The sequence below is a fragment of the Coregonus clupeaformis genome, chromosome 1 (assembly GCF_020615455.1).
Source record: "Coregonus clupeaformis isolate EN_2021a chromosome 1, ASM2061545v1, whole genome shotgun sequence".
In the NCBI taxonomy this organism is placed as follows: domain Eukaryota; kingdom Metazoa; phylum Chordata; class Actinopteri; order Salmoniformes; family Salmonidae; genus Coregonus; species Coregonus clupeaformis.
In genome coordinates, this window is record NC_059192.1 from 12,672,694 (window position 1) to 12,693,643 (window position 20,950).

The 20,950-nt window shown below is 44.4% G+C and overlaps 1 protein-coding gene across 2 annotated transcripts in view; it reads right to left on the reverse strand.

Moving 5' to 3' along the window:
- LOC121586993 (protein phosphatase 1B) overlaps window positions 1-15,032 on the reverse strand; it is a 29,010-nt gene extending 13,978 nt beyond the window's left edge. For both annotated transcript variants that reach the window (XM_041904090.1, XM_041904099.1), the window contains exon 1: window positions 14,688-15,032. The gene's annotated coding sequence lies outside the window, so the exon portion shown is untranslated. The remainder of the gene's footprint in view (window positions 1-14,687) is intronic.
- Window positions 15,033-20,950: the final 5,918 nt, after the last annotated feature.

The window sequence follows — 20,950 nt, forward strand, 5'->3', positions numbered from 1 at the left end:
CTATTAATAGTGTGTCCTGGTTTGGGTTTCAGGCTCAGCGTTGGGAAGACACCCCATCCATCCCTCTACTAGCCCCTCCATCCATCCATCAATCCATCTAGTAGCCCCTCTATCCATCCATCTACTAGCCACTCCATCCATCCATCCATCCATCTACTCCCCTTAGCAATCCATCTACTCCCCCTAGCAATCCATCTACTCCCCCTAGCAATCCTTCTCCTAGCCCCCTCCCTCTACCCCCTCCATTCCTCCCTCTACTAGGGCCCCCTCTATCATTCCCTCTACTAGGGCCCCCTCTACTCATCCCTCTACTAGGGCCCCCTCTATCCCTCCCTCTACTAGCCCTCTATACATCCCTCTACTAGCCCCCCCCTCTATCCCTCCCTCTACTAGCCCCCCCCTCTATCCCTCCCTCTACCCCCTCCATTCCTCCCTCTACTAGCCCCCTATACCTCCCTCTACTAGCCCCCTAGCCCTCCCCCTATCATTCCCTCTACTAGCCCCCCCTCTACTAGCTCTCTATACATCCCTCTACTAGCCCCTCCATCCATCCATCCATCAATCAATCTAGTAGCCCCTCCATCCATCCATCTACTAGCCCCCCCCTCTATCCCTCCCTCTACTAGCCCCCCCTCTACTAGCCCTCTATACATCCCTCTACTAGCCCCCCCCCCTCTACTACCTCCCTATACATCCCTCTACTAGCCCCTCCCTCTACATCCCTCTACTAGCCCTCCCTCTACTACCCCCCTATACATCCCTCTACTAGCCCCTCCCTCTACTAGCCCTCCCTCTACTAGCCCCCCTCTACTAGCCCCCCTATACATCCCTCTACTAGCCCCCCTCTACCCCTCCCTCTACTAGCCCCCCTCTACTAGCCCCCCCTCTATCCATCCCTCTACTAGCCCCCCCTCTATCCATCCCCCTATCCCTCCCTCTACTTCCCTCCCTCTACTAGCCCCCCTATCCCTCCCTCTACTAGCCCCCCTCTCTATCCCTCCCTCTACTTCCCTCCCTCTACTAGCCCCCTCTATCCCCCAACTAGCCCCCCTCTACTCGCCCCCTCTATCCCTCCCTCTACTTCCCCCCTCTACTAGCCCCCCTCTATCCATCCCTCTACTAGCCCCCCTCTATCCATCCCTCTGCTAGCCCCCCCCTCTATCCATCCCTCTGCTAGCCCCCCTCTATCCATCCCTCTGCTAGCCCCCCTCTATTCATCCCTCTGCTAGCCCCCCCTCTATCCATCCCTCTACTAGCCCCCCCCTCGTTTTCACCACTGTAGCGTTGAGATTCTCTTCCAGAACTATGGATTTTTAAAAAATCCAACCGCTCCCAAATGCTGTGTGACCCCCCGCCAATGTGGCTGGTAAGAATAAACATTCTAGCACTTTGCTGGTGTTAATTTCCCACCCTGTCAGTGTGTGTGTGTGTGTGTCTCTTCTGTCATGTTAGGCAGCAGTACTACTTCTCTCTAATAATAAAACAAACTCACTGTGCAGTCAAGGATTCATTCAGCTACCTCAGTCCACACAATCTCTCACAAAATGGGAGCAGTGTGTGTGTGTGAGATTATATATATATATATATATTAGTACCAGTCAAAAGTTTGGACACACCTACTCATTCCAGAGTTTCTTTATTTTTTACTATTTTCAATAGTGAAGACATCAAAACCATGAAATAACACATATGGAATCATGTAGTAACCAAAAAAAGTGTTAAACAAATCAAAATCTATTTTATATTTGAGATTCTTCAAATAGCCACCCTTTTCCTCAATGACAGCTTTGCACTCTCTTGGCATTCTCTCAACCACCTTCACCTGGAATACTTTTCCAACAGTCTTGAAGGAGTTCCCACATATACAGAACACTTGTTGGCTGCTTTTCCTTCACTCTGCGGTCCGACTCATTCCAAACCATCTCAATTGGGTTGAGGTCAGGGGATTGTGGAGGCCAGGTCATCTGATGCAGCACTCCATCACTCTCCTTCTTGGTAAAATAGCCCTTACACAGCCTGGAGGTGTGTTGGGTCATTGTCCTGTTGAAAAACAAATGATAGTCCCACTAAGCCCAAACCAGATGGGATGGCGTAACCCTGCAGAATGCTGTGATAGCCATGCTGGTTAAGTGTGCCTTGAATTCTAAATAAATCACTGACAGTGTCACCAGAAAGCACCCCCACACCATCACACCTCCTCCTCCATGCTTCACGGTGGGAAATACACATAGGGAGATCATCCGTTCAGCCACGTCTCACAAAGACACAGCGGTTGGAACCAAAAATCTAACATTTGGACTCCAGACCAAAGGACAGATTTCCACCGGTCTAATGTCCATTGCTCGTGTTTCTTGGCCCAAGCAAGTCTCTTCTTATTATTGGTGTCCTTTAGTAGTGGTTTCTTTGCAGCAATTCGACCATGAAGGCCTGATTCACACAGTCTCCTCTGAACAATTGATGTTGAGATGTATCTGTTACCTGAACTCCGTGAAGCATTTATTTGGGCTGCAATTTCTGAGGCCGGTAACTCTAATGAACTTATCCTCTGCAGCAGAGGTAACTCTGGGTCTTCCATTCCTGTGACGGTCCTCATGAGAGCCAGTTTCATCATAGCACTTGATGGTTTTTGCAACTGCACTTGAAGAAACTTTAAAAGTTCTTGACATTTTCCGTATTGACTGACCTTCATGTCTTAAAGTAATGATGGACTGTTGTTTCTCTTTGCTTATTTGAGTTGTTCTTGCCATAATATGGACTTGGTCTTTTACCAAATAGGGCTAGCTTCTGTATAACCCCCCCACCACCACCACCACCACCTTGTCACAACACAACTGATTGACTCAAACTCATTAAGAATGAATGGAATTCCACAAATTAACAACGCACACATGTTAATTGAAATGCATTCCAGGTGACTACCTCATGAAGCTGGTTGAGAGAATGCCAAGAGTGTGCAAAGCGGTCATCAAGGCAAAGGGTGGCTATTTGAAGAATCTCAAATATATTTTGATTTGTTTAACAATTTTTTGGTTACTAAACTCAGCAAAAAAAGAAAGCGTCCTCTCACTGTCAACTGCGTTTATTTTCAGCAAACTTAACATGTGTAAGTACCGATCCTGTGCAGGTGTTGTTACACGTGGTCTGCCACTGCGAAGACGATCAGCTGTCCGTCCCGTCTCCCTGTAGCGCTGTCTTAGGCGTCTCACAGTACGGACAATGCAATTTATTGCACTGGCCACATCTGCAGTCCTCATGCCTCCTTGCAGCATGCGTAGGCACATTCACACAGATGAGCAGGGACCCTGGGCATCTTTCTTTTGGTGTTTTTCAGTCAGTAGAAAGGCCTCTTTAGTGTCCTAAGTTTTCATAACTGTGACCTTAATTGCCTACCGTCTGTAAGCTGTTAGTGTCTTAACGACCGTTCCACAGGTGCATGTTCATTAATTGTTTATGGTTCATTGAACAAGCATGGGAAACAGTGTTTGAACCCTTTGCAATGAAGATCTATGAAGTTATTTGGATTTTTACAAATTATCTTTGAAAGACAGGGTCCTGAAAAAGGGACGTTTCTTTTTTTGCTGAGTTTACATGATTCCATGTTTTATTTCATAGTTTTGATGTCTTCACTATTACTCTTCAATTAAAAAAGTAGTAAAAATAAAGAAAAACCCTTGAATGAGTAGATGTGTCCAAACTTTTGACTGGTAGTGTATGTTAGAGGAGCTAGTTGTATAGCCCAGCCTGAAACGACAGGGAAACACACACACGAAGGTACAGCTTCTTTCTTAGCACTCCCTTCAGATGGACTGCCACACACACAAAAGTGACATAGGCTCGCTGTTATTGACGAAAGCACACACACTCGACCACTCAACCCTCAGGCCGAAACCACATCTCCCACACACAGACACACATGCAGGCTTTTTTCTGCATAGAAAAGTCTTGGGCGGGCCACCTAAGTGTTTTTTCTGGCTGCTTATGTTCAAACGGGGGTGGTAAAATGTTTTCAGTGTAAATGTAAAGTTAGAGTTAGCGGACGTTGCACAAGCTGCACCGCAAATATTGCGATGAGCGAGATGAAAGACTTCACCCTCACAGATAGTATAAGAACACAGCATAAAGCATGGCTAAATGTGTAGAATTGCAGGAAATGTGCTTTTAAAACAGCAAAATGTTGTCTCTGCGGCCAAGAGTAGGGGCTCATAAATGTAGAGTCGGGGACCGCGCCATTGGCCATGCCCACGCCAACCACCGAAGCCCCATTTTGATCCAGAAGAATCCCTAACATAGATGCCAAGATCCACTGGCTTTGCAGAGGGAATGAGCACTGAGTTCAGCTCTGTGGTCACACACAAATACACACACTTTTCAAACTGTTCACAGATCCATTTAGAATCTTCCAATATACTGCTTCTCATCTATAGGCTACGCTCACTTATTCACCCAGTCAACACACACACACACACACCTAACCACATTACTGGGTTTGAGTCATTCTGGCCAACACCCAGACACACCCATCTCAAGGCATATAATGTACACACACAACCTTTCGCAGCCAATGCTCATCTTGCCCTTACCAGACAGGAAGCGAGAGTTAGCATCTTACCTTTATGACATCATCTGCTGTTCTCCCAGTCCATACTAACTGGGACCATCTCAAATCAACTCTGCCTGACCTGGTTCTCCACACTACACACTAGGGATGGGCAAGGTTAATCGAATATACGAACAGACGTTAGTATTCGATTACTTGAGTGAGTGTTCATTTTTGGAAGACAAAAAATGGTATACCTATTTTAACAATGAGAAATCTTTGTCTAAATGTAATTATCCTTGTGACATTTTTACAGACAAGGATATGCCATGACATTTGAAATTCTTAATAAAAAAATAAAAAATGCGAATGTAGTTTTTACAACGGTGCGCTGTGCATATAGCCCTCCAGGCTGACCTGATGCTATTTCCCCCATTTCAAATAGCAATTACAGGGGAGTTTCCAAAAGACATGTAACAGATCGATGCAAAACACTCACCAGAAAACGTTTTTGTAACAGAATCAGTTCTATCAGGGCGAAAATCAGACTTCTCTTTAGCTGCTGACAAATTAACGAAGGAAAGCACCCTGTCCGCTGTTTACCTCTGCATTTGCATTATTCTAATTTGTTGAGAGTCAAGAGCAATTCTTTTATTTATAAATCAGAATTCCAGGTTTTTTTTGCATAGAAAAGTCTTGGGCGGGCCACCTAAGTGTTCATCTGGGCAGCCTATGTCCAAACAGTAAAAAACATAATATTCGGGATGGATTTCAGTGTAAACTTAAACGACTAAACCCAGATATAAAGTATGTAGAAAATATAAAATGGACTTATACACTTTGAGAACTAACAATTACCAAAATAAAAGTTAGACAGTCAGGGAGTATATAAAATTTAAATTATGCATTCGAGTATTTTTGTCATTGATGTTGTTATAATGTTTAAGTCAGAATAAGCCATGGCAAAATGTGTAGAATTGCAGGAAATGTGCGTTAAAACAGCAAAATGTTGTCACTGCGGCCAACAGGGCCTGTAAAATTTGAGGTCGGCAACCCCACCATTGGCCACGCCCCCGCCACAAAAGCCACATTTTGATCCAGAAATAACCTGCATTTCAACCATCCGGATATCCGATACAATTTCATATTTATTCTAATAATAAAATAATTTAACTACACACCACCCTCAACACATTGTATACTCCTACAGGTATTTCCCAGGATTTCCGCTAGCCGGCAATTGCCGGCTTTTGGCTAAAAAATATTAATTAAAAGCCAATAAATAATACAGTTTTCAGCAAAAATGACAGGGAGAAAAAAAATCCTGTTACAAAATAATGCTTTATATTCATTGATGGAAATACAAGTTGATGTAAATATACTGAACACAAATATAAACTGTCCTGTGTTTCATGAGATGAAATAAAAGATCCCAGAAATGGTCCCTATACACAAAAAGCTTATTTCTCTCAAATTTGGTGCACAAATTTGTTTACATCCCTGTTAGTGAGTATTTCTCCTTTGCCAAGATAATCCATCCACCCGACAGCTGTGGCATATCAAGAAGCTGAGTAAACAGCATGATCATTACACAGGTGCACCTCATGGTAAGGACAATAAAAGTCAACTAAAAAAGTTTGGCGTCGTAACAGACTTCAGTGGGCATATGCTCACCATCGATGGCCACTGGCACGCTGGAGAAGTGGCAGACATGTGGGTGAGCGGTTTGCTGATGTCAACGTTGTGAACAGAGTGCCCCATGGTGGTGGCGGGGGTTATGGTATGGGCAGGTATAAGCTACAGACAACAAACACAATTGCATTTTATCGATGGCAATTTGAATGCACAGCGATACCGTGCCGAGATCCTGAGGCCCATTGTCGTGCCATTCATCCGCCACCATCACCTCATGTTTCAGCATGATAATGCATGGCCCCATGTCGCAAGGATCTGTACACAATTCCTGGAACCTGAAAATGTCCCAGTTCTTCCATGGCCTGCATACTCAGACATTACACCCATTGAGCATGTTTGGGATGCTCTGGATCGACTTGTATAACAGCGTGTTCCCGCCAATATCAAGCAACTTCGCACAGCCATTGAAGAGAAGTGGGACAACATTCCACAGGCCACAATCAACAGCCTGATCAACTCGATGCGAAGGAGATGTGTCGCACTGCATGAGGCAAACGGTGGTCACACCAGATACTGACTGGGTTTCTGATCCACACCCCTACTTTTTTTCTTTTTACAGATGCATATTTTGTATTCCCAGTCATGTGAAATCCATAGATTAGGGCCTATTGACTGATTTCCCTACATGAACTGTAACTCAGTAAAATCTATGAAATTGTTGCATGTTGCGTTTATATTTTTGTTCAGTATACATTTGACCGTCATGCTTATCGGTCTGTAGGTTAATTTGCATAATATAGTGGAATTAAATTGGCGGGTGGCATCACGTAGCCTATCTTATTTATCCAACCCAACTATGACACGCGCACAGCATACACAACCTATTCCGAGAAGGATTTCCCCAGCAGCTCCTCAGCTGGTTGCCGTTGGAGTAAAACGTGCTTTTATAAGCCCATTAATCGCCCAACAATTCTAAATGCAAACCTGTTCAAATCTGTTTTGTTGCATTATTAAAAATAGCAAACAATTTTTATTTCTCAACTGGTAGCCTAATTGAAGGCTATCAGCACGTCACCATCACTTTACAAATAGGAGCTGGAGGCAGTATGCATTTTGAAAAGGTACTTAATTGTTTGAAACCTGAATATTTTACTTCATATTATGAGGCATGTCTTACCTTGCTTCAAAGTAGCCTACAGGCAAATCCGACAATGGAAACATGGAGGCAATTATTTTATAAAGAATTCATAGACGGCGTGTGAGTTTCAAGTTTGGGGAAGCTTACCATTTATCCTACAATTTATATACATCTGCGTGCCAGTTATGATTTTCCATTTGCGCATTTTCGTGGAACAGTTTCATTTAATTAATAACTTTTTCGTTTCAAGATCACGGTCACGTGGTTAATCATAAATAAATAAAAAATCGGAATTAAAATGGTAAAAAGTAATAAGATCTCAAACTAATGCGAGATCACCAGCCTCTGCCATATGGACACACTGATACACAGATCTATTGGCGGATAAAGAAATGAGCGCATGGAACCCATAGCCTATTGGCCAATGCAGCAGTAGGACTATAACTTCCATTGTCAACCAAGTCAAAATACATAGAGCAGACAAATAAAAACAGTAGAAAACATGATCAATTCAGAAATGCATTAATCTCTCTACTCAGCCGGTCTGCCTCACTTTATGTCTTGAGCTGCTCTTTTTATAAAATTCCCTATTACATACATTTACTACTGGTGACAGATGTCATGTGGAATAGGTACAAAATAAACAATCAAAAGGGCAAACATTCACACAATGAATGTGCAAGAATTGTCGGGAGACAGCTCAGCCATTCTGGAGAGAGACTCGCCCATTTCTTCACCACAACCCTCCTCCTTCTTGTCTCAACATTTTAAATTATGCTCAAGACACATTACAGGGGCTTGCGAAAGTATTCATCCCCCTTGGCATTTTTCCTATTTTGTTGCCTTACAACCTGGAATTAAAATTGATTTTTGGGGGTTTGTATCATTTGATTTACACAACATGCCTAAATAATTTTTTTTTAACACAATCCTGATCTGTACTTCTCCACAACTTTGTCCCTGACTTGTTTGGAGAGCTCCTTGGTCTTCATGGTGCCGCTTGCTTGGTGGTGACCCTTGCTTAGTGGTGTTGCAGACTCTGGGGCCTTTCAGAACAGGTGTATATATACTGAGATCATGTGACAGATCATGTGACACTTAGATTGCACACAGGTGGACTTTATTTAACTAAGTATGTGACTTCTGAAGGTGATTGGTTGCACCAGATCTTAATTAGGGGCTTCATAGCAAAGGGGGTGAATACATATGCACACACCACTTTTCCATTATTTATTTTTTAGAATTTTTTGAAACAAGTTACTTTTTTCATTTCACTTCACCCATTTGGACTATTTTGTGTCATGAAATCCAAATAAAACTCCATTTAAATTACAACATAATAGGAAAAACACCAAGGGGGCTGAATACTTTAGCAAGGCACTGTATCTTCACACATATTTGAGATGCTTTTCACTGACGGCCGCAACTCAATAATCAGCTAGGCCTATTGGCCATGTGCTCTGGCCAAATTGCTGGGAAAATAGGCATAGTCCTACAAGCTTGTGATTTGAAACAATCCACAGCTATAAAAAATAAAAAAGCTAATGATCCTCGATTCCTCTGTGGCTAAGTCATGCTTTCTGGTGAAGTATTTTATTTATTTCTGTATAGACAGGAGTAATTATATCATTTTTGCTAATTTATTTCAATAGCCTACACGTCCTCATATGCCATTTCTCTCCTGTTCTATTGGTTTTTATATCAACTTTCTTTAGTTGTCCTGAAGCCAAAGGCACAACCCTAGTCATATTAGCAACCCATCTTAGTTGTTCCATCTTTAGATTCCCCATCTTTGTAAGTTTCTAATGGAGATTTATATCTGGTACGCTGTTTAGAACGGGGTTTTCCTGCGAATTGCGATTTGGCAAATGTTTGAAAATGACGTTTTATTGGTTGCTTCATTAGAGGAGTTGCATGTTCTGTTAAGAGAAATTACCATAATCGAAATGTGATTTGTCATTCTGAGCACCGAGGGGACTCTAATGGGTTATGCACCCAATCCCTGTCAAGTTGTCCGGTGCCACGTATTCCGTACCGGAAACCCTGGTACGACCGTACAGAGACCGTGTGTCCAAAAATAACCGATTGAGGCAATGGAGTCATCCGGTGGCGGATGATGGACGACGAATGATTACCCCCTCAAAAAACACACAATATGTCCGCCTTCGTACGTATATACAACTCGTCCGGGGGAAAAAAGTTTCCATGAATTCAACTTTTGAAAACTAAAAATGGACAATGATTAATGCGTATACAATTTCACACGTCACTGGGTGGCCTCAGCCTATCACATATCACCATTACTACGGCGGCTCGCTGTTCAGCTGTCATATCCTCTGAACGTGGCTGTCCCAAATCAATTCCTAAAACCGTAGCCCCTAAACTATGATTGGATAAATGACATGATAATCATTAGGTAGGATGATTGGATTGGAGTAAGCAGTGTGATATTTGCTTCATCTAGCCCTCAGATAGGATGGGTGGAAACCTATCCAGTCCATTCAGATCTACAGCCCAGCACCAACACACCTGATACAGCTAACTGAGATCTTGATGTGGAGTTGATTAGCGTAACCATTCACGTCTGTTAGTGCTGGTCTGGAACTAAAGCCTGCACACCCTGTATTACATTTACATTTTAGTCATTTAGCAGACGCTCTTATCCAGAGCGACTTACAGTTAGTGAGTGCATACATTTTTCATACTCTCCAGAACCAGGGGAAAATACCAGTGTCTGTTCAGAGTATGGTTACCTGTCCAATAAGAAATCAACATTTTGGTTTCAGAACATTTACAGTGACGTTCCGACTGTAATGGCACCGACAGAGATGGCTGCCTTGCTTCTAGCTCTTAGGAAACTTTGCAGTATTGTTTTTTAAACTATTATTTCTTACGTTATTAGCCCAGAAAGTTATTTGTGTTATTACATACAGCCAGGAAGAACTATTGGATATCAGAGCGGCGATAACTCACCAGCACTATAATAATAATAATAATAATATGCCATTTAGCAGACGCTTTTATCCAAATCGACTTACAGTCATGTGTGCATACATTTTTACGTATGGCGTTACAAGCGCCATGCTCTACCAATTGAGCTACAGAGGACCACAGCACTACCAGCATTACGACCAGGAATACGACTTTCCCAAAGTGGATCCTTTGTTCGCATCCCCCAGGGCAATTGAACTGATTCCAGAGGCCCACCCAAAACAACGCCGGCGGAGGAGAGGTACTCGGAGCGGTCTTCTAGTCCGACTTAGGTGTGCACACCACCCACCGCTTCAGAGTATATTACTCGCAAATGTTTCAGTCTCTGGATAATAAAGTTGACGAGCTCATGGCAAGGGTTTCTTTCCAGAGAGACATCAGGGATTGTAACATATTCTGTTTCACGGAAACATGGCTCTCTCGGGATATACTGTCCGAGTCAGTCCAGCCAGTTGGGTTCTCAGTTCATCGCGCAGACAGGAAAAAATATCTCTCCATGAAGCAGAAGGGCGGAGGTGTATGTTTTATGATTAACGCTCATGGTGTAATTGTGAAAACATACTCAAGTTATTTTGTTCACCCGACATAGAATACCTCACAATCAAATGCCGACCGTATTATCTCCCAAGAGAATTTTCTTCGGTTATAGTCACTGCCGTGTATATCCCCCCTCAAGCCGATATCACGACGGCCCTCAAAGAACTTCACTGGACTTTATGCAAACTGGAAACTACATATCCTGAGGCTGCATTTATTGTAGCAGGGGATTTTAACAAAGCAAATATGAGGAAAAGGCTGCAGAAGTTCTATCAACACATCGACTGTAGTACTCACGCTGCTGAAACATCTTCCGGGATGCCTACAACGCCCTCCCCCACCCTCCTTTCAGCAAATCTGACCACGACTCCATTTTGCTCCTTCCTTTAGGCAGAAAATCAAACGGGAAGTACCCGTGCTAAGGACTATTCAACACTGGTCTGACCAATCGGAATCCATGCTTCAAGATTGTTTTCATCACGCGGACTGGGATATGTTCCAGGTAGCTTCAGAGAATTATTTTGACGTATAAACTGATACGGTGACTGATCAGGAAGTGTATAGGAGATGTTGTACCCCACTGTGACTATTAAAACCTACCCTAACCATAAACCGTGGATAGATGGCAGCACTCGCGCAAAACTGAAAGCGCGAACACCGCATTTAACCATGGCAAGATGACTGGGAATATGGCAGAATACAAACAGTGTAGTTATTCCCGCCGCAAGGCAATCAAACATGCAAAACATCAGTATTGGGTATAAGTGGAGTCGCAATTCAACGGCTCAGACATGAGACGTACGTGGCAGGGTCTACAGACAATCACGGACTACAAAAGGAAAACCAGCCAATTCGAGGACACCGACGTCTTGCTTCCGGACAAGCTAAACAACTTCTTCGCCCGCTTTGAGGATAACACAGCGCCACCGACGCAGCCCGCTACCAAGGACTTCTCCATGGCCGACGTGAGTAAGATATTTAAGTGTGTTAACCCTCGCACGGCTGCCGGCCCAGACGGCATCCCTAGCCGCGTCCTCAGAGCATGCGCAGACCAGCTGGCTGGTGTGTTTATGGACATATTCAATCTCTCCCTTTCCCAGTCTGCTGTCCCCTCATGCTTCAAGATGGCCACCATTGTCCCTGTACCCAAGAAAGCAACGGTAACTGAACTAAATGACTATCGCCCGTATCGCTCACTTCTGTCATCATGAAGTGCTTTGAGAGACTAGTCAAGGATCATATCACCTCTACCTTACCTGCCACCCTAGACCCACTTCAATTTGCTTACCGCCCCAATAGATCCACAGATGATGTAATCACCATCACACTGCCCTATCCCATCTGGACAAGAGGAATACCTATGTAAGAATGCTGTTCATTGACTATAGCTCAGCATTCAACACCATAGTACCCTCCAAGCTCATTATTAAGCTCGAGGCCCTGGGTCTGAACTCCGCCCTGTGCAACTGGGTCCTGGACTTCCTGACGGGCTGCCCCCAGGTGGTGAAGGTAGGAAACAACACCTCCCCTTCGCTGATCCTCAACACTGGGGCCCCACAAGGTTGCATGTTCAGCCCCCTCCTGTACTCCCTGTTCACCCATCACTGCGTGGCCAAGCACGCCTCCAACTCAATCCTCAAGTTTGCAGACGACACAACAGTAGTAGGCTTGATTACCAACAATGACGAGACAACCTACAGGGAGGTGGTGAGGGCTCTGGGAGTGTGGTGCCAGGAAAATAACCTCACTCAACGTCAACAAAACATAGGAGATGATCGTGGACTTCAGGAAACAGCAGAGGGAGCACCCCCCTCTCCACATCGACGGGACCGCAGTGGAGAATGTGGAACGCTTCAAGTTCCTCGCTGTACACATCACTGACAAACTGAAACGGTCCACCCACACAGACAGTGTAGTGAATACGGCGCAACAGCGCCTCTTCAACCTCAGGAGGCTGATGAAATTTGGCTTGGCACCTAAAACCCTCACAAACTTTTACAGATGCACAATTGAGAGCATCCTGTCAGGCTGTATCACCGCCTGGTACGGCAACTGCAGGGCTCTCCAGAGGGTGGTGCGGTCTGCCCAACGCAACACCGGGGGCAAACTACCAGCCCTCCAGGACACCTACAGCGCCCGATGTTACAGGAAGGCCAAAAGGATCATCAAGGACAACAACCACCCGAGCCACTGCCTGTTCACCACCCTATCATCCAGAAGGCGAGGTCAGTACAGGTGCATCAAAGCTGGTGTCCGAGAGACAGAAAAACTGCTTCTATCTGTTAAATAGCCTTCACTAACACATTAGAGGCTGCTGCCTATATACATAGATTAGAAATCACTGGCCACTTTAATAAATGGAACACTAGTCACTTTAATAATGTTTACATATCTTGCATTACTCATCTCATATGTATATACTGTATTCTATACTATTCTACTGTATCTTAGTCTATGCAGCTCTGACATTGCTCGTCCATATATTTATATATTCTTAATTCCATTGCTTTACTTAGATGTGTGTATTGGTTATATGTTGTGTAATTGTTAGATATTACTGCACTGTCGGAGCTAGAAACACAAGCAATTCGCTACACACGCAAGAACATCTGCTAAACATGTGTAAGTGACCAATAAAATTTGATTTGAAAGCGACCCTGTACTGAACCTTTCATCCTCTCACTCAATTTCCCTCCCTATCTTAGTTCCAGTAGTGATAAAGATAGGGCTGTGTGAATGATAAGGTTCTGTCCAAGTTAACATCATCATGACACTCATATTTTCCTAGAGTCACTGCATAGTTCTCATGTTTTATCTTCTTATTTTAACTCTGCATCGTTAAGAAAGAGCTTGTAAGTAAGCATTTCACTGTAAGGTCTACACCTGTTGTATTCAAATACATTTTTATTTGAGTCACTACTCTGTGTATAACCTTATATCCCTGAAGAACAGATGGGGGGTCAGAGTCTAGGTGACGTCACACACTCTGGGTCAGCAGGTGACTGACCTCGCCCACCGCCCCTGCTCAGTGGTCACCCCCGACTGCACAGACCGCCACACACACCCCACCTTGCCCACTGTTACACCGACGCCAAACCATAGAGGCCCTGCTCTAACTGTGCTGTAGCAGGGGTTTGTAACACGGTGAATACAGCAGTCGTGGGTTACATTATCCCATGGATGGGACACAAACTAGAAAGCTCAATGAATGGTAATATTCAAAAATCACCCAGACTAGCCAGCACAGACCACCAGCATTGCTTTAGTTAGCTAGTTATCTAACTAACTGTAGTCAATGGTTAACGTTAGTTATCTAAATGCCAGTATCAGTCCTAGTTTTATCCTGACAGTTGTAAAATATGCGATGCTAATTTCACGCAGTTGAAAAGAAAGAGTGGGGGAGGCGATTATATAATTAACTGTGCTAATAATATTAAGTTTGATCCGATTAGGTTAAACGCGTTAAATACAACTGACAACAAACCAAACGCTACAGTTACCTGGCAAGGTGTCACTTGAAAAATAGGTGGCTAACGTTAGTTATCTAACTAGCTAGCTAAATTGTTGCCAAAATAATGACATTTCCCAGCCCACGCACCGTATTGGAAAACAATTGATGCACCTTTTAGACGACGTTGACAGTCAAACGCATGTAGCCAATGCAGCTAGCTAACTAGCTAATGTTAGCTGCGACCCAAACTAACGTTACACAACAGCATGCGAGAATCAATAGAGTAGCTATCTCTGCGATAACGTCAGCTAGCGAAATGCTAATAGGCCATGCTAGGCTAACGTTAGCAAGCTAGCCAACGATTGCCCCACCAGCTAAACCTCTTCACTTATACTTACGTTTCCAACTGTAAAAAGAATGTAGATGTTTTTGAGGTCCCTGTGTAGTGGGTATTTTCGTGGTGATATATCTAGCTAGCGAGCTAGCTATCTTGTTATGTTTCCTTATTTGACAAAACAAAATCAGCGAGTTTGGCCTCAGATGAGTGGCGATAATTCCTTTCTCGGCGGTTCCCTGTTCGGATGGCGTAGGTTTTTACGCATGTTTGACACTAACTAAGTTTGTCACATCAGGCAAAAAAGTATTCTGTACGTTCCTACACAAATATGGACAGTCAGAAATAGTTAGCTAGCTATAATAGACAACACAGACGGATCTCGCACTTTCGTCCTTTGGGTGCTGAACAAGAGGAGGTGCTATTTTTGATATTTGTTCGCTGATTGGTCAAAAATTCTCGAAGACGCTAACATTGATTTGTTTAAATCACTGTCAATCAGTTCTGCCCCCGTTCAAATCTGCCGTTTCATTGGTTGATGTGTGTTCCTCTAACGTTCTAACGTTTCTCAAAGGTGCGCTCGTTTTCCCCGATGTCATGTCCCAAGATCCGCAGATGAGTTCAGACAAGAGATTTACAACTATATGATTAAAAAACACGCACAACTCTACACTACAAATTCTCCGGTGTTAAAAAACAACTAAATGAACACTGAGAGTGTTAAATCAACACTGAAAGTGTGGAGTCTGTGGACCCATAGATACCGGAACAGTGTTAAATTAACAAATTGCTTAGTGTGCCTTGCCGGAGTGCCTTGCCTTTGTGGACCCCAGGAAGAGAAGCTGCTACATGTGCAGTAGCTAATGGGGATCCTAGTAAACTAAACTAACCAGCCTTTGGAGTAAATTGTAGTTACCACGGTTTCCACTAGACAGCACAGCTGTTGCTGTAAAATAATGAAAATGAAAATTAGGTTAGGGTTAAGCATAAGGTTAGTAGTGTGGTTAAGGTTAGGGTTAACATTAAGGTGAGGTTTAAAATCACATTTGAAGAAGATAAATTGTAGAAATAGGTGGGGGGGTTTATGACTTTGTGACTGTGGTAGCTAGGGACGACCAGTAACCACCCATTACTGCATTTGTTAGTGACAGAGCCATGGTTATTGCATTCATTCATTTTCGGTCCTATGAACTTCACCAAGTGAGATCCCAAGCGAATATGTTATCATAAAAAACATATGTTTAACACAATACCAAATGTATTTCATTAGGCCTTATACACCACATCAGTCACTGGTTTCATCAATAAGTGCATCGATGATGTCGTCCCCACGGTGACCGTACGTACATACCCCAACCAGAAGCCATGGATTACAGGAAACATCCACACTGAGCTAAAGGGTAGAGCTGCCGCTTTCAAGGAACGGGACTCTAACCCGGACGCTTATAAGAAATCCCGCTATGACCTCCGACGAACCATCAAACAGGCAAAGAGTCAATACAGGACTAAGATTGAATCGTACTACACTGGCTCTGACGCTCGTCGGATGTGGCAGGGCTTGAAAACTATTACAGACTACAAAGGGAAGCACAGCCGAGAGCTGCCCAGTGACACAAGCCTACCAGACGAGCTAAACCACTTCTATGCTCGCTTCGAGGCAAGCAACACTGAAGCATGCATGAGAGCACCAGCAGTTCCGGATGACTATGTGATCACGCTCTCCATAGCCGATGTGAGTAAGACTTTTAAGCAGGTCAACATTCACAAGGCCGCAGGGCCAGACGGATTACCAGGACGTGTACTCCGAGCATGTGCTGACCAACTGGCAAGTGTCTTCACTGACATTTTCAACATGTCCCTGACTGAGTCTGTAATACCAACATGTTTCAAGCAGACCACCATAGTCCCCGTGCCCAAGGACTCTAAGATAACCTGCCTAAATGACTACCGACCCGTAGCACTGACGTCTGTAGCCATGAAGTGCTTTGAAAGGCTGGTCATGGCTCACATCAACAGCATTATCCCAGAAACCCTAGACCCACTCCAATTTGCATACCGCCCCAACAGATCCACAGATGATGCAATCTCTATTGCACTCCACACTGCCCTTTCCCCACCTGGACAAGAGGAACACCTACGTGAGAATGCTATTCATTGACTACAGCTCAGCATTCAACACCATAGTGCCCTCTAAGCTCATCACTAAGCTAAGGATCCTGGGACTAAACACCTCCCTCTGCAACTGGATCCTGGACTTCCTGACGGGCCGCCCCCAGGTGGTAAGGGTAGGTAACAACACATCTGCCACACTGATCCTCAACACGGGGGCCCCTCAGGGGTGCGTGCTCAGTCCCCCTCCTGTACTCTCTGTTCACCCATGACTGCATGGCCAGGCACGACTCCAACACCATCATTAAGTTTGCCGACGACACAACAGTGGTAGGCCTGATCACCGACAACAATGAGACAGCCTATAGGGAGGAGGTCAGAGATCTGGCCGTGTGGTGCCAGGACAACAACCTCTCCCTCAACGTGACCAAGACAAAGGAGATGATTGTGGACTACAGGAAAAAAGAGGACTGAGCACGCCCCCATTCTCATCGACGGGGCTGTAGTGGAACAGGTTGAGAGCTTCAAGTTCCTTGGTGTCCACATCACCAACGAACTATCATGGTCCAAACACACCAAGACAGTCGTGAAGAGGGCACGACAAAGCCTATTCCCCTTCAGGAGACTGAAAAGAGTTGGCATGGGTCCTCAGATCCTCAAAAAATTCTACAGCTGCACCATCGAGAGCATCCTGACTGGTTGCATCACCGCCTGGTATGGCAACTGCTTGGCCTCCGACCGCAAGGCACTACAGAGGGTAGTGCGTACGGCCCAGTACATCACTGGGGCAAAGCTTCCTGCCATCCAGGACCTCTATACCAGGCGGTGTCAGAGGAAGGCCCTCAAAATTGTCAAAGACTCCAGCCACCCTAGTCATAGACTGTTCTCTCTGCTACCGCACGGCAAGCGGTACCGGAGTGCCAAGTCTAGGTCCAAAAGACTTCTCAACAGCTTCTACCCCCAAGCCATAAGACTCCTGAACAGCTAATCATGGCTACCCGGACTATTTGCACTGCCCCCACCCCATCCTTTTACGCTGCTGCTACTCTGTTAAGTATTTATGCATAGTCACTTTAACTCTACCCACATGTACATATTACCTCAACTACCTCAACTAGCCGGTGCCCCCGCAAATTGACTCTGCAACGGTACCCCCCTGTATATATAGCCTCCCTACTGTCACTTTATTTAACTTCTGCTCTTTTTTTTTTTCTCAACACTTTTTTTTGTTGTTGTTTTATTTTTACTTTTTTTGTTTAAAATAAATGCACTGTTGGTTAAGGGCTGTAAGTAAGCATTTCACTGTAATGTCTGCACCTGTTGTATTCGGCGCATGTGACCAATAAGATTTGATTTGATTTGATTTTGAGGGCCTAGTTTTATTCTAATTCAGGGGCCTAAAACTCATACACATCACTTTGAACCAAAACTACACCCATTGTTATCACATTTCCCAGCATGCTCTATTGCAGGTAGATTTTTAGAATTGTTTGTTTCAAAATCTGTTTGTGCATTTACATTGATTGATAGATTAATTAATTAATATTATGCTACTCAAATATAAATTACAAACATTTTCAAAATTAATCCAATAGGTTATTTGGATTTATAGCACCCGTTACTAAAATGTTTGTTCCAGTTCAGATTGTTTAGGTAGTCTCATAATTTAATCTTTCACCCAGAGGGGGTTTGAATATGGAGGATGAGGACATGAGGTTGATAGGTGTCAAGTACAAAAGTGGAAATCCGTAGCTCGGAAGAAAACTTGAGGAAGAAAGCGGAGAAGTTGAAGAAACAAATAAATAAAAAACTGTGACAAGAGAGGATGTTGAGAGAGAGAAGTAAAAAAACATGGAAATTGTGCTACAGCAGTTCGGAAGCTGAACTGACAAGAGGAAGGTGGCGGCAGGGTGAAGGGAACAAGGAAAAACCCTGGAGAAATCACATTTATTTATAAAGCCCTTTTTACATCAGTAGATGTCACAAGGTGCTTATACAGAAAGAGATGTTGGGTGTCAACTACAAAAATGGAAAACCATACTTTAGTAGCTCAGAGCGTGAATCTGAAGAGAGTGACATGGAGTTTGAAGGAGTTGAAGAGAGAGAGGTTGACATTTGTAATTGTTTATGGAGGAGCGAATTCGGATTCGGAGCAGCAAGGTGTGGAGGTTGTCTGTCAAGAGTGGTAAGAAAGGAAAGGATGGCCCAGTGGGAGTGAGATTTCTGGGAGAAAATGGATCCTTCCCTTCTGGCTGGTCCATATGTGGTGTCAGGTTGGGTGGAGAAGAGTTTGGGGACTGTTGAATTGGTGAAAGTAACTCAAAGTGGACTCATTATGATTTTTTGCGTTCCTTCCATCCAGAGAGAGCGGGCGCTCTGTACCATGTGCCTAGGGACAAGAACTGTGACTTGCTTTGCTCTCCGGAGCAGGGCGCCGTTGAAATGAGCGATAACTCGGGAGGATCAACTGAAATGGAAGATTCCCGGTGTCTGTGATGCCCGCCGTTTGGGGCGACGCAGACCCGGTGGAGAGCGTGGTGAAACAGAGAAGCCACTGTCCATCCTGCTGAGTCTTTACCCGACAAAGTCAAGTTAGGATGTGTCAGTTGTCCCATGAGAACTTTAGTCCCAAACCCATTACAGTGTTTTAGGTGCCAAGCTTATGGTCATGTTGCAGCAGTGCGTAGGAGGGAGATTCCTAGATGTTAGAAATGTATCGGAGGGCATGAGACAAAATAATGTGTAGTATCGGTGGGAAAAGTTGTGTGTATTTATATTTGTATTTGTTATAGATCTCCATTAGATGGGATCCCCATCTTCCTGGAGTCCAGCAAAATTAAGGAAGTTACAGTGCATTCAGAAAGTATTCAAACCGCTTCCCTTTTTCCATATTTACAGCTTTATTCTTTAAGAATCTTCATCAATCTACACATAATACCCCATAATGACAAAGGGGAAACCGTTTTTAAAAAATCTTTGCAAATGTATTAAAAATAAAAAACGGAAATATCTCATTTACATAAGTATTCAGACCCTTTACTTAATACTTTGTTGAAGCACCTTTGGCAGCGATTACAGCCTCAAGTCTTCTTGGGTATGACGCTACAAGCTTGGCACACCTGTATTTGGGGAGTTTCTCCCATTCTTCTCTGCAGATCCTCTCAAGCTCGTTCAGGTTGGCGGGGGAGTGTCGCTGCACAGCTATTTTCTGGTCTCTCCAGAGATATTAGATTGGGTTCAAGTCCGGGCTCTGGCTGGGCCACTCAAGGACATTCAGAGACTTGTCCCGAAGCTACTCCTGCTTTGTCTTGGCTGTGTGCTTATGGTCGTTGTCCTGTTGGAAGGTGAACCATCACCCCAGTCTTAGGTCCTGAGCGCTCTGGAGCAGGTTTTCATGAAGGATGTCTCTGTACTTTGCTCCGTTCATCTTTCCCTCGATCCTGACTAGTCTCCCAGTCCCTGCCGCTGAAAAACATCCCCACAGCATGATGCTGCCACCACCATGCTTCACCGTAGGGATGGTGCCAGGTTTCCTCCAGACGTGACGCTTGGCATTCAGGCCAAAGAGTTCAATCTTGGTTTTATCCGACCAGAGAATCTGTCTGAAACCATGTTTCTCATGGTTATCAGACTCAGAGTCCTTTAGGTGCCTTTTGGCAAACTCCAGGCGGGCTGTCATGTGCCTTTTACTGAGGAGTGGATTCCGTCTGGCTGCTCTACCATAAAGGCCTGATTGGTGGAGTGCTGCAGAGATGGTTGTCCTTCTGGAAGGTTCTCCCATCTCCACAGAGGACCTCTGGAACTCTGTCAGAGTGACCATTGGGTTTTTGGTCACCTCCCTGACCAAGGCCCTTCTCCCCTGATTGCTCAGTTTGGCCGGGCGGCCAGCTCTAGGAAGAGTCTTGGTGGTTCCAAACTTCTTCCATTTAAGAATGATGGAGGCCACTTTGTTCTTGGGGACCTTCAATGCTGCAGAAATGTTTTGTTACCCTTCTTCAGATCTGTGCCTCGACACAATCCTGTCTCGGAGCTCTACACACAATTCCTTCGACCTCATGGCTTGGTTTTTGCTCTGACATGCACTGTCAACTGTGGGACATTATATAGACAGGTGTGTGCCTTTCCAAATCATGTCCAATCAATTGAATTTACCACAGGTGAACTCCAATCAAGTTGTAGAAACATCTCAAGGATGATCAATGGAAACAGAATGCACAT